Source organism: Monopterus albus, unplaced genomic scaffold (genome assembly GCF_001952655.1).
Source record: "Monopterus albus unplaced genomic scaffold, M_albus_1.0 scaffold69.1, whole genome shotgun sequence".
Lineage (NCBI taxonomy): Eukaryota > Metazoa > Chordata > Actinopteri > Synbranchiformes > Synbranchidae > Monopterus > Monopterus albus.
In genome coordinates, this window is record NW_018127949.1 from 3,097,671 (window position 1) to 3,112,730 (window position 15,060).

Genomic DNA, 15,060 nt, shown 5'->3' on the forward strand with positions numbered 1-15,060 from the left:
ATTATTAGATATTTTAAAATTTGTTGTTTTTGATATTTTCATATGCAAAAACTTTCAAAATTACCATAAATATTTGAAAATTTTTAGACACTTTTTCTTTCCATCTCCACACTAAGCTGGGGAATAAAGTGCTAAAGACTTAAAATACTCTCTTGCTCCTCATTCATTATGCAGATTTGTAAGTAATTGTTAAATATGCCCTGCAGTGCTAGATTAAAAATAGGACTGTATCTTGTCATTTTCAAAAAGTATTCTCTGTGTTGCATTTATTGTACTGGGAACAAGGGCTAAATCCCCTGTCTTCCCCATCAAACTTTCCACATGAATAGTTAAATGTGTGAACGCAGACTGGAGAGAATTTACAGAACAGTTGGTTTTTAAGGGCATCAGAAACTAAAGTCAGGAATATTGTGGATAATTATAATTGTTTCTCTGCAAAAGTTCATCCTCATTGTCACTGATATTCAGCTATGACAGTTCCACATTGTTTCTTTGATTATTTTACACAAGTCATTAAAAATTTAATAAAAAAAAACCCACCCACATCATCTTTGCCTTCACCTCTACAACCACTAGAGCTGCACACAAGCCCATCTTCCAGTGGTTAAAGACAGCACACAGTCCTCCCATAAGGCCCTGGATTCATCGCTGTGGGAGATGCTGGATCCCACAGTGGATCAGTGTGTGTGTGCAGATCAGCCTGAGGCTGCTCGGAGGTGTCCCGCCAGCTGCTTCTGTCCCAACCAGACAGCCAACAGCTTCCAATCACATGTCAGCAATATGGGAAGCAGAGCTTCTGTCCAGTGGGCCGCTGACATGTGTTAGCCTATGGCATGTGAATGCATAATGTAGCAGTCACCTCCTGGTGGCAGGCTTTGACTCACAAATGTTGATTTAGCTTTACCACACACAAGGAAATTTCTTTAATTTCCCCCCTTTGTCTTTTCTTTCATTTTTCTTCTTTGTCTTTGCTAGTTATCTTCATAATGATATGATAGCATGAGGAATGTCAGCTGCACAGTGTGATTTACTGATTAGTTTGTGTGTATACACATATATTCTTCTCCCCAGACATCTACGGATGAGCAACTCCCACATAAGCTCCTGATCACTTCTGTAAATGCTTCCTGTCACCTTCAGTGGTGTAATGATCATGAAAATTGTGACCTTGATCTATGGAAAGCCATAATGTGACTGAATGGCCTCCTCCCACATACTTTCTCACCAGCTCCGAGCTCAGAGGCGCGCTAAAGGACGGCTCTGAGGAAGATTGTTTAGTGGTAATAAAATGCTGGTAGTTTGGCTTGTAATGGTTTGGGCATTCCTTCTCTCCACAGCCATTTGGCTAAATCTTCAGTGATTGAGGCCTGTGTGAATGTAGATGAGAATCTGGGAGATGTTGACGCTTGTCCTCAGGCACAAGGGAAATTTTATTGTCTGGTGGTCCAGTGTGATCAAGCACATAACTGTGTTTCGGGAATAGGAGAGTGCAACATTGATGTTATGTCCTGTGCTTATCACTGAAGGTTAGAATTTAAAAATCGCTCTGCTATCATAATCTTATTGTGCTCATACCGGTGTTAGGAGGTGTCATCTCTTGGTTTATTATCATTGTTTACTTCTGACCTTTAAAGAGGAGAGCTGTAATCTGTACCTATGACCATAAAAATACCCGGTGTCAGTCACATTAGACACAAACATCTAGTTAGTTTCTTGAAGTGCATTGTTTCGTGCTTTAAAAAAAACATCTGTTTACATGAATTTTAATGCGACAGTGTGATATGTTTGGCACAAGAGCAACTTTTCCAATGTTTGTTTTTCATTTTTGTTTTGCTCCAAGTGAAGATAGAAAAAAACAAGCTCAATCTCTGGTATGGTGTTGCTTGAATTCTCATTTAGTCTGGAAAATCTGGTTTGCGCAACATTGTTTATGATCACACCCTTGCCAGCTTTTCATATTTAAACGAGCAAAGGTTTAATTACCAAATGATGACAGTGTCATATGGTGCCATGATGGCACAGGGTGTCTAATGAATGCAGAGGAGCGAGGGATGCGTACACGACACTGAGTGACAGTGGGATGCACAGATCATAACAGAAAAAAAAATAAGAGGGAGAGACAGTAAAACATCTGTAATTTGCAATTCACTAATGTTCAATGGTTGCTCATGGATTACAAATTTTAAACTATTGTCTGCCAGATGGAAGAGAAGAGGGAGGGAGGCATAGAGAAGGAGGAGGCTCCTAACCAGCATATTTATATCTGTATATCAGTAGACTTAGTAATCAGACAGAGGAAACACCAACTGCCTCCAAAACCACTCTCAGGGCATTGTGTTTCCAACAGCACACATATAAGAGGATGCTTCTCCCATTTTTTACTGAGGCATATATAAATTTGCCAGCCAGGCCTGCTTGTAGATTGTGGAGAGTTCTTTGCACGACTTGTCCTATTTATCTCGATATAATCATGAGACAGTTTGGAGTGCTACACCCGGGTCTGCTCACACACTACACTTAATTTCTCCAGGATGTTGATGTGCTCTGAAATATTGCACAGAAGTAATATCAGTTAGTGGGCCGCCAAAAGATGTACATGCTTAACCAGGCATGAAACCTTGCTGAATTACACCGTATTTATACTTATCTCAGATCGGTGCCTTTGTCATTAAAATTTGGTCTGGTTGCCTGTCTGTTTTATGGATCTGTTTAATGATGCAATGTGTAATAGTGTAACATATAGCCAAGTTATTGGCACATTTCACTCAGCAGCATCAATAAATAACCACAGCAACCTTCAGGTTTCATCTAAACTCGGAGGCTTCCTCTTCTCCCATAGTCCTAGTTGTTCGTGTTGAGCTGGTTTGTCTTTAGCACATGGACAAGGTTGTATTTGCAAGTGTGAGCTCCCACACCAACAAATCATGTCCATCAGTAGTAGTTGAAATATTCAGATCCTTTATGTATTTAAGTAGGAATATTGCACTGTAATATATATATATACATTATAACTACAAGTACTAACTCACCTATCAGTATGAACTATACAAAGAGTATCCAAAATAAAAACTTACATGATGCAGGATAGGCCCATTCACATATTTATAGTTTATTACAATATCATTTTAATATTACTGATATCACAACATAAAGGTCGTATTTAAATGTAGCTAGTTAAAATGGAGCTAATTATTTACTGTTGTGTAGATCGAGCTCGTATTTTGATGTTTATCATTTATTTTGTATATAAAATCTGAAAAGTAGCAGGTAATTCTAGTGATCAAATAAATGTAGTGAATTAAAAAGTGCTAAAATGCTTCTTAAATGTAATGGAGTGGAAGAACAAGGCAGTGTAAAATGGAAATACTGTAATCAAGTAAAGTCCTTATGTACAGTAGGCTACCTCAGTAAATGTACTCTCTGTACTTCACAGTGCTGCAGATTGTTTTCCTAACCACAGGCAAGTAGACATAACCTATGGTAGTCTTGTTGTCTAAGATTCATACAACAACCCTGGGACATTTGATGCTCATCTCATTCAATAAAGGCTAAACTACTAAAACAAAACATTTACATCATAATAAAGGGTAACTATTCATAATTTGAAATAAAATAGCAAAATCAATTTATGTCACCAGTACAGTTTAGTAATCCTGGATTCATTCAACAACAGAAGTAGACTGTGGAGAGTTTAACCCTTCATTAGGAACTAAGTGACAATGAGAACTCCTCCCCCTGAATTACAAACCACAACACAGCACTTTATCTATTTAAACAGATACAAGTACTATAGAGTGTTTTTCTTTTATGCTTCATCTTATAACAAGAAAATAGTTTTGCAGCTGCTTTGAAGATTGTTTTGTTGCAGGTAAATTGTCTTCATGTAATCACTGAGGAACCCACTCATGTCATTTTGATGTTGTTTTAAAGAAAAGAGCTGACCCTTGTTTTCAGCGCACAGTGGGTGTGCACTGAGGCAGACACATGTTGTAGCAGTTGTCGCTGGCGATATATATCTAGGCCCTCTGACTGTACAGGTCTCCCATGGCTCTCTCCTCAGGACTGCGAAAACATCTGTCATAGCCGCTGCCATTTTCCTCTGTGGTCAGAACGTCAGGTGAAGGTGCTGCCTGCTCGCCTCATGACATGGTACACATGGGTACCTCCAACAACAGTGCTCATTAACAGGCAAATGGAGCAGGAGCCCCAGCAAATTGAGCAGCTTTTCGCCAGGATCGGCCCTGCCAGAATGTTCAGATAGCCAAAGTGACATCACCAAGTGCCAGCCCCCTTTGCCCCCACCCACCCTCCAAAAAAATTAACATCCCTAATCATCTGCCAGGCTAAACATTATTCTTCATGATTCAGATCAGCCATGCTTGCCCTCCACTCACAGAGTATCTCCCCTCTCTCTGGGCCAAAAGCAGCCAGCCTTGGACTGATTGCTCAGCCTTTTGTGCCCTTCGTTTGTGAGAATGGCAAATCAATTCAAAAATCATCACCCATGAGTAGCTCTCATGCAGAGCTGAACGCGTGAGTGTTGCAGATAGGAAATGGAAATCAGGAAAACGGAAAGTGGGGCTCTATTTTTGGAATGAGTGCCGCTCACAAATAAGTTTTGTTCCCATGTAAATGAAATGATGCTGCCATGTTGAAAGCACAATCTGTGATACTAATGTAAGCTAAAGGGTCAACGCACCACTGATGTTCCCGACACAGGGTTGTCGCTCTTGAATCGATTGACAGGTCTTCTAATGCAAGTCTCAACACACAACTATTACTTATTATCATAAGTTCTAAGTTATTAAAGTGTTCCTGTGCTTTAAAGGTGTGTTTGTATCAATAATATTTAAATCAGCAAAAGTTGTTTTATTTTTTATATTAGGACAGTTTCAGTTACTGCACATGAACTGAACTTCAAACTGAATATGTTAAACTTTAATATTTCAAAAATATTTGCATCATATTTTGATTTTTTTTTTAATTTACTGTTAATTTAATGTTAATTTCCATATTTTTAAATGATCTTAATGTATCCTAGTATTTGTCCAATAATATCATGTAATAGCTTTAATTTATCAGACTATTGTGAGAAATGCAGTGTGTTTTGTAAGAGCCTGTAGCATTTTTATAAACACAGCGTTTATTAGGACTATTAGTTAAACTCAGATAGAGCGAACACAGCTCTTGTCCATCCTGACCCGAGATAAACCCTAAAGAACTGACCAAGATGTAGATCTATAGGAAGAAAGACAAACATGAAGAATAGAAAGGAAGCCTGGCATATTTAATTAATTACTGCATATTAGAATGTTTGTTTACAGAAATGAAGTGCTACAAGAGGTCTGATGTTAATTAATTTAAAGTGTACTTCCCCCCTCACTCCCCACAATGTGTCGCTGACTGCTGCTGAGGTGCTTTCATGGCAGGTAAACCTATGTCTCATTGGATTTCCATCAATGGCTCTGAGGTGTGTATGGAACAAAAGCGTGCCACACAGATTAGGGAGAGTGTTAACATGATTGCTGATTAATAACGCCAATTAGAATTCGCAGCAAGGCAATAAGAAGAGCAGATCAGCACAATCACGACAAGAGCAAAGAAGACTGTTTGAGTCGCAACGTGCATAAACTAGCTCTGCCATGGCGTTTCATATCACATTTGTAGCGTCCAGAGGTTGACAGAAGACAAACTTAAGATGTGTTAAGTGCTTCATTGAGGAGCAGTCTATCACCCAACATAGTTGTTCATCCTCCAGCTGTAATTTTAGATTTTACAGAACACTGAAATGGAGTGAGAAGTCTTTGTCCATATCCCGTTGACTTTTTTTTGTTGCCACTTTATCAGAGTGTCTGGGAGTGAGGTGCAGGGCTACACACACAGTGTAACCAGAGTCTCAGGAGGTCTCTCTCTGGACAATGATGTATTTAAGCCCCTCCAGAGGTCAGATGGACTGTGTCCAGAACATCACCTGCAATCAATAGTGTTGGTAAACCAGGCACAACTGAGCAGACATGGAGGGTTCGCTTCTAAACACACTGTGAGGGAACCGCATGGACCATTGCACTGCTAAAACTGGGAGAAGAATTGCTTGACGTGCTGCTACTTAAGCACTGGTGACTGAGGGAGGACTTATTTATGTTGGGATCCACTGGCAGACTGTGACATTTCCAAAAACTGGGACAGAGAGAACTATCCCACAGAATAAAAAGTATTAAATGAGTTTATAGATAAATGTTGTGGATGTCATATTCATATCAGGGTCTTTTTTATGTATTCATCTATTTTTTATTTGTTTTGCAGCAAATGATTCTGCATTCAGAGGCCACAAAAAAGTATAGTGTAACATTATTAAATTCCACTTTTGTTCTCCACAACAGTGTAAGTGTGTGCAGAGTAGAGGCTGTATTTAGAAAATCTTAACAACACAGTAGGTTCTGGTAAAAGCTCTTTTTGCAGTATATCCCTTGTGTTCTGCACCTGAAGGCTCCGCACTCCCCTGAGTGACCAGTATTTAGAAGCTAAACTTTGTCATACAAAGAATGAGGTCAGTGCTGAAGCATTACTTTGGTTTTATGCTGCATTGTAACACCTTTTTGAAGAGATGGGAGCTAAGGCTCACCTGTTTTTAGCCAACCTTCCCATGTGTTTTTCAAATCTAAGAGTGGCCTGAAGCATTCTGAAGAGTTTTGTCAACAGAAACAACTCCTAAACTGCATATTTTGACAACAGAAAGACTAGAGACAGGCAGTGGATCACTACTTTTAAAGTGACTGGATAACAATATGAAGACAAAAATGGCCAATTTATCCTCTGGTAAATTTCACCAGAAAGTGACACTATTTTGTATAAATACTTGTGCTTTTATTTGACATTATTATTTATTCTTTTTGGATAATTTTAAACATTCAGATGGTACACAAGGTGTAACTACTGTAAGAGGTTATCATGTTAAAGAAGACACTGTTGCCAAAACATCACCTTTTGGAACAAATTATATAATGATGCTGCTTTTGAAGTTAATCTTGTTCAATAACTGTATGTGTTTTCATTTGCTTTCAAACCTAAAGGAAGACTCAATAAGTTCACAGTAATGCTGTCGATTTTAATATTGTGCACTATTTTCACCTCACCACATCCTTCTACTCTCTGTTCAGTGTCTTCTGCAGTCACCTCACTGATCTTTGAGATATAGGGTTTCAATTAAGTAACAAATATGGCTGCCATGCAACTAAATCTTCATCCCGAGCAAGTCTCTCCAAAGTGGGCCAGATTCCATCATGTACCTGTGAACTTGAACCCCGAAAACAATGAAGGCACAGTCACCACGTGTCAACTGCAAGTGGGTTTTGAAGAATTGGCATAGTCATTTAGGCAGCACCTCACATCTTTCACAAACAGATGAAGTCCCCTGTGCTTCAAAGTGAGATTGATCTCCTTCTGAGACTCAGTACAGAACACTGGGATTCTGAATATTGAGAAAGGTGCCTCTCTCAATAGAAACCCAGTATAAACCCTCCCTCACCCCCATCCCATCCTCCAGTGGAGTGATGTAGAGAAGGGAACCCAGTGGAGTTTTTCAACTTCATCAATATTCACTCATTCATCGTGAATCCTGGCAGCAAATTCTCAGCTGTATTACTGGATGGATGTTTTCCTTTGTCACCACGAGGAGTGTCTGAAATGGAAATTTAAATTAGAATAGAACAATTCCCAATTTTTATGGGCTGCGGTCAAAGCCATATATATCACTTAATGATGAAAAACCTTTCAATTTCCCTGTGTAGGTCTTCAGCACTATCCAGCCATTAAATAGGTCAGGGATGAATGTGCATAGTTTACTCTCAGTTCTATAAAACAGATGGGAACTCTTGTGTTATGAAAAAGCATAATCAATAAGAAAAAAGGATTAAATTTCACCCACCTGCATCCTTTATTGTGTTTATTTTATTTCAGAACTTCACTTTAAATCTAAAGTTCCATCATTGATATATTACAATATAAATCAACTGTTGATAAAGATGTTTCTAAAAGTCACTGAACCCAGTAAGTGAACAGATCCCACACTCTCAGTGACCCATGTGGGTATGGGTCACAACATCTGCAAACGCCTGTGACAGAAAACTCTTTTCATGGTGTGTTGACAGTATGTGTTGAAATTTGGTTATTGCATAATTAGCATGACAAACTCCCCACAGTGTAATTAGATTAGTGTTCATACATGTCAGTAGTGTAGAAGAGAGGCCTTTTTCTGTTTGCAAGCTTGTAACAGATATAAAAAATACTTTCAAATATTTTGTGATGATGTAGAATGAAAATCCTCCATTACTTGGTGTAAAACATCCAGTGACATGTTTTTATTTATATTGTTCTTTTGGACATATATAAAAGTAAACTACATTTTTGTTTTTTTCTTAATTATTCCTCTGAGTAGTCCAAATCTTTGAATCCAGAGTAAATGTTCTTTTAATCACTCAGCTTGAAACCTGAATTAATTACAAATCAGTAACAAAAGGGTATTTTGTCATAAAAATGTTAATTACCAGGGGGTTCTGACCTCCCTTTTGGCGCTGTGTATCCCCAGCTGAGGACAGGGCGTTTGTCCACTGTTGCCACTTAATGACGGTAATATTAAACACTCACAGAATGTTGTCACGCTTTTGTCTTCATTCATATCAAAATGAAGTTCTTGGAGGCCTGCATTTATCAATCACGGCAGGGCTCCAGCTGTTCGTGAGGCTTTGGCCAGGCTTCAACAGCCGGGCTTACAAATTGTCTTTGAATAGCGTTGAGCAAGGCCCCTTCAACCCCTTTTGTCACTGTCTCCTGACAAATGGGCCTCGGCTGCCTCTCCCAGAAACATGCCTCCTTCCTACCTTCTGCTCTCTGCTATCAGATGGCCTGCTTTGCATTCTCACATGGCTCACTATGAACTGCTCTATCTCCACAGCTGCTGGAAGCCCACCATCCGGCAGAGTTATATCACACTCACAGTTATGGTCTGTATCCAAACCGCTGAATAGTGTTTCTCTCATTGGCTCTGAAGTGGGATTATGATGCAAAAACCATGAACTATTTTCTCAGTTGAGACAGACCTATTTATTTATTATTTATATGGATGGTAAAGTAAGGTGTATGATGCATGTTTCATGTGATATGCATGTTTTTAATTGCATTCATACAAATGTTGTGATGTTACCAAGCAAAAACTTGTTAGAAGGTGAGCAAATATATTGTAATCTGTTTAGCTTCCATAAGTCTGATACTTCTGACAGTCAACAATGCAATGATTGTACATGACCAAAAAATATAACAACTATAAAAATGAGTAAACTGGGCGTGTTGGGGGTTTACTGTCTACTTAATTTGTTCAACGGCAAATACAAGATGAACAAACAATCATTTTGAGGAAGAATCAGACTAGCTTTTAGTCTTCATTACTATTTTTTTGTTTGTGTTCCTATTGACATTCACTAAGTGTGTCCTAAATTCTCCAGGGTCTACACTGAAAAATATATTATAATTTAAAAATCTGACCATAAAATGAGGAAAAATCAACATAAGCAATGGAACTTAAGAAACAAATACATTTATCTGTGCATTATTCCTGTTCCCTGTGACATTTATTATATTACTTTAGAATTAAAGGGAATAAACAATCATGAAACTCCTAATTATCTCATTAAAACGGTTTCTATCTGTGGAGCTTGTTGCTGTGTTCTGGATGCAAATTTCAAAACAGAGTTTTGAAAATGCAGTTCATGACAAAAAGGATTAGAAAAAACAAAAGTATAGGCAGTAGCTTGCAATATTATGTGTTTCCAAGTGATTAGATAACAACAATGAGAGAAAAACAAATATGACAAATCTAATGTCAGCACAATACATATAAATCTGTATAGCCCTGTGTAGTTATTAAATGTATAACATTCTGCAGTACCTTTCATATGAATGTCAAGGAATAAATATGAGAGGTCAACCAGTCATCTACTAGGAAAACTTTGTTTGTTGTCCATCCACAGCATCATCTAGAGCTGTCAAACACTCAGCTGACCGACAGCCAGCGCTGAGCCTACATACCGAATCATCTGTCAAACTCTCAAAAACTCCCGCTGATGGAGACCAACTGAGACTGACAAGCTACAAGTGCTTCCAAGTGCTGCTCACCAGCACTTTGTAGTTGACAGCAGACATTTTAGTCTTAAGCGATTCAGTGTTGAAGGACAAGCAGAGCCACCGCTGTTATCACCCCAATAAACTTAAACGTAGGACACCTCAGAGACTGAAGTCTTCACATCTACTAAAATAATCAATTTTTTAAAAATAAAAAGGTTATAAATGGTGGGAAACAACAAAAACAGGTGATTGTTTCCAATTAATTTGTTTTTAAATAATCTGCAGCATCTCGCCACTTACATGTATCATCTTTTTTATTCCACATATTAGTTTAATATACACAATTTACTGTAGCCAAAGGAATTTAATCCGGACAACATCCCTTATTAACTTCCCTTGTGAAATCATCCCCTTTTTGTTATTGTGGCCCAGAATTTCTGGATTTGCAATGTCATTTCCAAGGCCAAGGGCACCTTAGTTTTAGTACATAACCAGCTCAGTAATATATACAGGAGCAAGACTGTACAAAGCTTTAAATGTTAGCAGTAGAATCTTGAATTCCACATGATACCTAACCAATAGAGGGGTAACGTGATCTTAATAATGAATGGTTTATTATTACATAGAACCATGGGATTAATTTACTTTTGACAAGTTTCAAATGTGCCACCCCTCTCTTGCTGCATTTCCATTATCGGAACCTAACAAGCAGTATTCCCCGTACTTTTCTTAGCCATCACCAAGCATGGCCTCCAGGGTTGACTTGGACCGTCCTGCTTTGTTTTTCTACTGTATTTTCTCTCTGTCGGTTTCTGTTTAGAGGAGGGAGGGGCTGCTCCCCTCTCATACACACTGTCAGCTATGCGTTTACACACAGTGCTTGTAATACTAATGCTTGAGGTGTGAAAATGCGGATATTTAACCAATCACTGGCAACTGCTCTGCATGCACCCCCTCATGTTCCTGGTACTTTATATTAGTAATATCCCCTTTGAGGGGGTGCTGCAGTTTAGCTCACAGAATGCACCTCCAAAGCAGGCGCACCATACTGGAAACAAACGCAGAACCTGTGACGAGCGTTACTCGAAATTATATGTTTCGCTAGGGTTCTATAATGGAAAACCTCCTTCTGAATCTGTGCCCCAGCCTGGCTACCTTGTCCAAAGTTTTCTAGATCTGCCCCTAGTGATACTGGGTGCCTGTGGTAGTTACAGGACAAGTTCTTGTGGAAAAAAGTAATTACCATTGTAATTATATTGTAAGTAAATTTGGAGAGACTAGGGCTTTATTTTAATTAGACTTTGGCTTGCAAAAGTTACTCTTCTGCTGCTCTTCCTGAGGTTTCTCTTTTCGTTGATAGCACAAATAACCATGGATTCTCTAATCTGGAAATGTTTGCAGAATAATTGCAAGGGAAAATAGGTCTCACAGATATTGCTGGCATTAACTGAATTTTGTTTATTCTTGTGACGCTTGTGAATTCCTAAAGATTCTGCCACCAGTCACAAAAGAGGAAAAGATGATTTTAAAAAGGTGCTTGAGGATTTTAAGTCTGTATTTATCATTATGTATTGTATGAAAGAATTACCCCTTAAACACTTAGTCTCTAACTGTATTCCCAAACTGGCCTTGAGCACAAAACTACTTGTATACTGTAGTGTTTGTTGACCAATCTCAGGAATTCATAAGGAAATGCTGCCTAAAATAAAAAATGGAGCCATTACGAGTAGATAAAAAATGAAATTGTCATCTGAGAACAAATGAAATGTTCAGTTTCTCTTTTGTATCCATTTCAGGGGAATAAGTAAGACAGATGGACAGATGAATTAGCTGTCCTCCAAGGTCAAACGCTGATTGCCTTATTACTCTATTATTTCACTCTGGTGGAACTATTACCACTGACACTTTTTCATGATATTTTGTACATCCGCACTAGAAGAGAGAGTGAGAGCAATACAAATTGATTGTTTGGCGGCCAAATCGGTCATAGTCATCTTCAGCGGGTGGATTAATGGGTTTGATGGCTGTTGCAGGTTGAAGCAGAGAGACTGGCTGGAGACAAGAGAGATTGGTTTGAACCCCAGGGAGCTGAATGGATGTGAGTTGCATGTAAGGTTGCTTGGTTTTGTTTAGCGGGAGGGGTTGGTGAAAAATGTATGGTGGAGGTTGGCACGTCCTCAGGAAGCACTTTTGTTTCTTTGCTATTAGAAGTGATTGACTAACATGTTCACGCTTCCCCAGTGTGTGTCAACCAGCCTCCATGCTCCCATATTTAAGATGTCATCTTTAATATCATGCTTTTTAAGTCCATGCAGGCTGAGATCATTTTTACAGTTTTACAATTACTGGGGAACAAATCCCCTTAGCTTTATGCATCATAACCTTAAGTTTTCATATGATGATTATAATGGAATTGTCATGATATAGGTAAATTAATGGGTTATAACAGCATAATTTGATCCTTAAGTGACCCAAGTGAAGCCCTATATTTTGCTTATACTCATCATTCTGCTGTTTCATTAAATATAGAGAGTTTTAATAAAATCATTAAGGTTAACTTAAACACCTTGGTCCCTTAATCTCCCAGATTAAGGGAAATAGGAGCTTTGATGGACAATGTGGATTGAAAAGTGCAGCATTTCAGTACAGTGCAGTACAGTATGTGAGCAAATGCTCTTTTCATCCACCTCTCATAAATATTTTTATTATGGCTGTAAAATATTGTCTTCTAAAAGCAGATGAATCTATGATTGATCTCCTCAAAGAATCTCAACATCTGATGAAATTAATTGGATCCACTCTGTAATTCCAAATATTTGTTGCAAGCACTTGAATGGGGTCAATGCCTCAATACTGTATCATGGGAACAAGAAGTCCCATAATAATTTATTGCCAGTACAGCTGCACATATTATTATGAAATGAGTTTATTAGTTTTAAAGCTAGCAGTAACGTGCTTTTGCTTTAGGGGAGCAGGCATGGGTGACGAGAGAGTCTGCATTAACCACTTGACATGGAGGCTCTACATGTATGCCTAATTTGGTTCAGTACAGTGACATCACACATACTGCAAAACGGTTCAGCTGTGGTATATGAATTTAGATAGTGAATGATTATGAATCTCACACTGTTTCCTATCATGGTGTCAAATGTTGCAATTCTTTTGTTGATCAACTGTTTTGAGACGCAAGGTTGAATGACTTCGTGGAGGCATCTAAAGAGTTTCACAGGTCTATTATAAGAAAAAAAGTTTTTAGTAGAAAAGTGCAGCATGTAGGTCTCACTTCTTGTTTTCATAGTCACAGGAGAATAATAACTAAACAAGAATGTTGTTACTCTGTAATGGGAGTGAGACAAAATGGTTTCTCTCACCATTATCAACACCATTTCTTCCTTCCATTCCTTCTGATGATCAATTAGATCTTAATGGGCAGCCTGCTGTGCAGTGAAATGATGACCAGCATGTTTTTGTGTTGAAAATGACAGAACCATACACAGCAACACAGAACTGAACCTCCCATTCAGATCAGTCTCTGTATGCTTCAGATTATTTCATTTTAAATGTGTTGCTATTGGATTGTTTTGGTATTGTCTAATCATTTATTTCTAGTTGGTGTTTAAAATGAATGTTAACTTCTAGAGCCTTAATGAAAGTTAATGCTTTCACTGTTGCTGTTTCACTCAATGGTGAAAAGTAAATTGAGATTTCAGACACTTACTAATCATCTGCATTTTTGCGTCATCAATAGCACCCGTAGAACTGTGCTACAATCATTTTACATCTGATAAAACATGGAGCCTTGCATCATGGGATTGTTAGCAGAAGGTAGTGTGCATGGCATGTAAGCTACATGACATTTTATATTCTACTGTGGAACTTTTGAGTGCACTATATAGTGGCTATATTTACACGCTCAGCATTTGGACACCACTACAACATGGCAAACACACTATATAGTGCAGTACAGTGAGTAAGGAGTGATTTTGGACACAGCCAAACTCACTTTCCATGATTCTCAGGACACTATATAGCCTACAAAAATGTATGCAAAGCATTTTCTTCCCCCTTTTTAGCTAGCCCACGCAGTACTGGTTACTGTATGCATGCTGTTGTTAGCAATTTAGGATATTGACTATAATGTTTGAGAGGAACCATATTTATTAAAAAAGTAAGGCTACAATTTACCAAGCTAGGCCTCCTCTTGGAAAATGGAAGCCAGTTACCATAGCTTCCTAACTTTAGCACTGATTTGCATTAAAGGTTTCCTGGTAAGTTAATACTTGCTGAGCCCTTGACTGAGTCAGGGCAGGTGGTGGATACTTGGTAATATAAACTGCTGCAAAAATGTTATATAACAATTTAGGCTTTTTTCTGGTGTTATTACAATTAGCATTAGGGCCATTTCCAAGCTGGAATAATGGGTGTTTGTCTTGTTCTTCCCATTCTTCCGACATTGCATGGATTCAGCATTTGACTCCAGAGTCTAGGGTTCACATCCAGACAAAGACACTCTGCTCTGCAAGAAGATGATGTTTCCCAAACCTTAACAAATTGCTTTCAGTGCCTAAAATAACCATAAACCTTTTTTAATGCTATTGCCTTGATGAACAGTCACAAAAAACCCCAAAGTTTAAATGTATTCTTTTTATTTTTTACAATTTTGACCAAATTAGTACTCAACTCAAAACAAACAGTAAAGATATGCAGCATTTACTCATTTATTAGCATAAATACATTTCAATTTTGGATTAACGTTTACCTATTTTGTAACTATTTGGTTTATTGTCATTTAATAGCTTCAGGTAAAATATTAAGTTGAGTAGTTTTGAAATACTTACACATGAAACATAAACTAGTTTTGAAATACTTACACATGAAACACTGAGAAAATGCAAATAAAGTTGGTGTACTGTACCACACAATGCACTTTTATAGACCTAATGT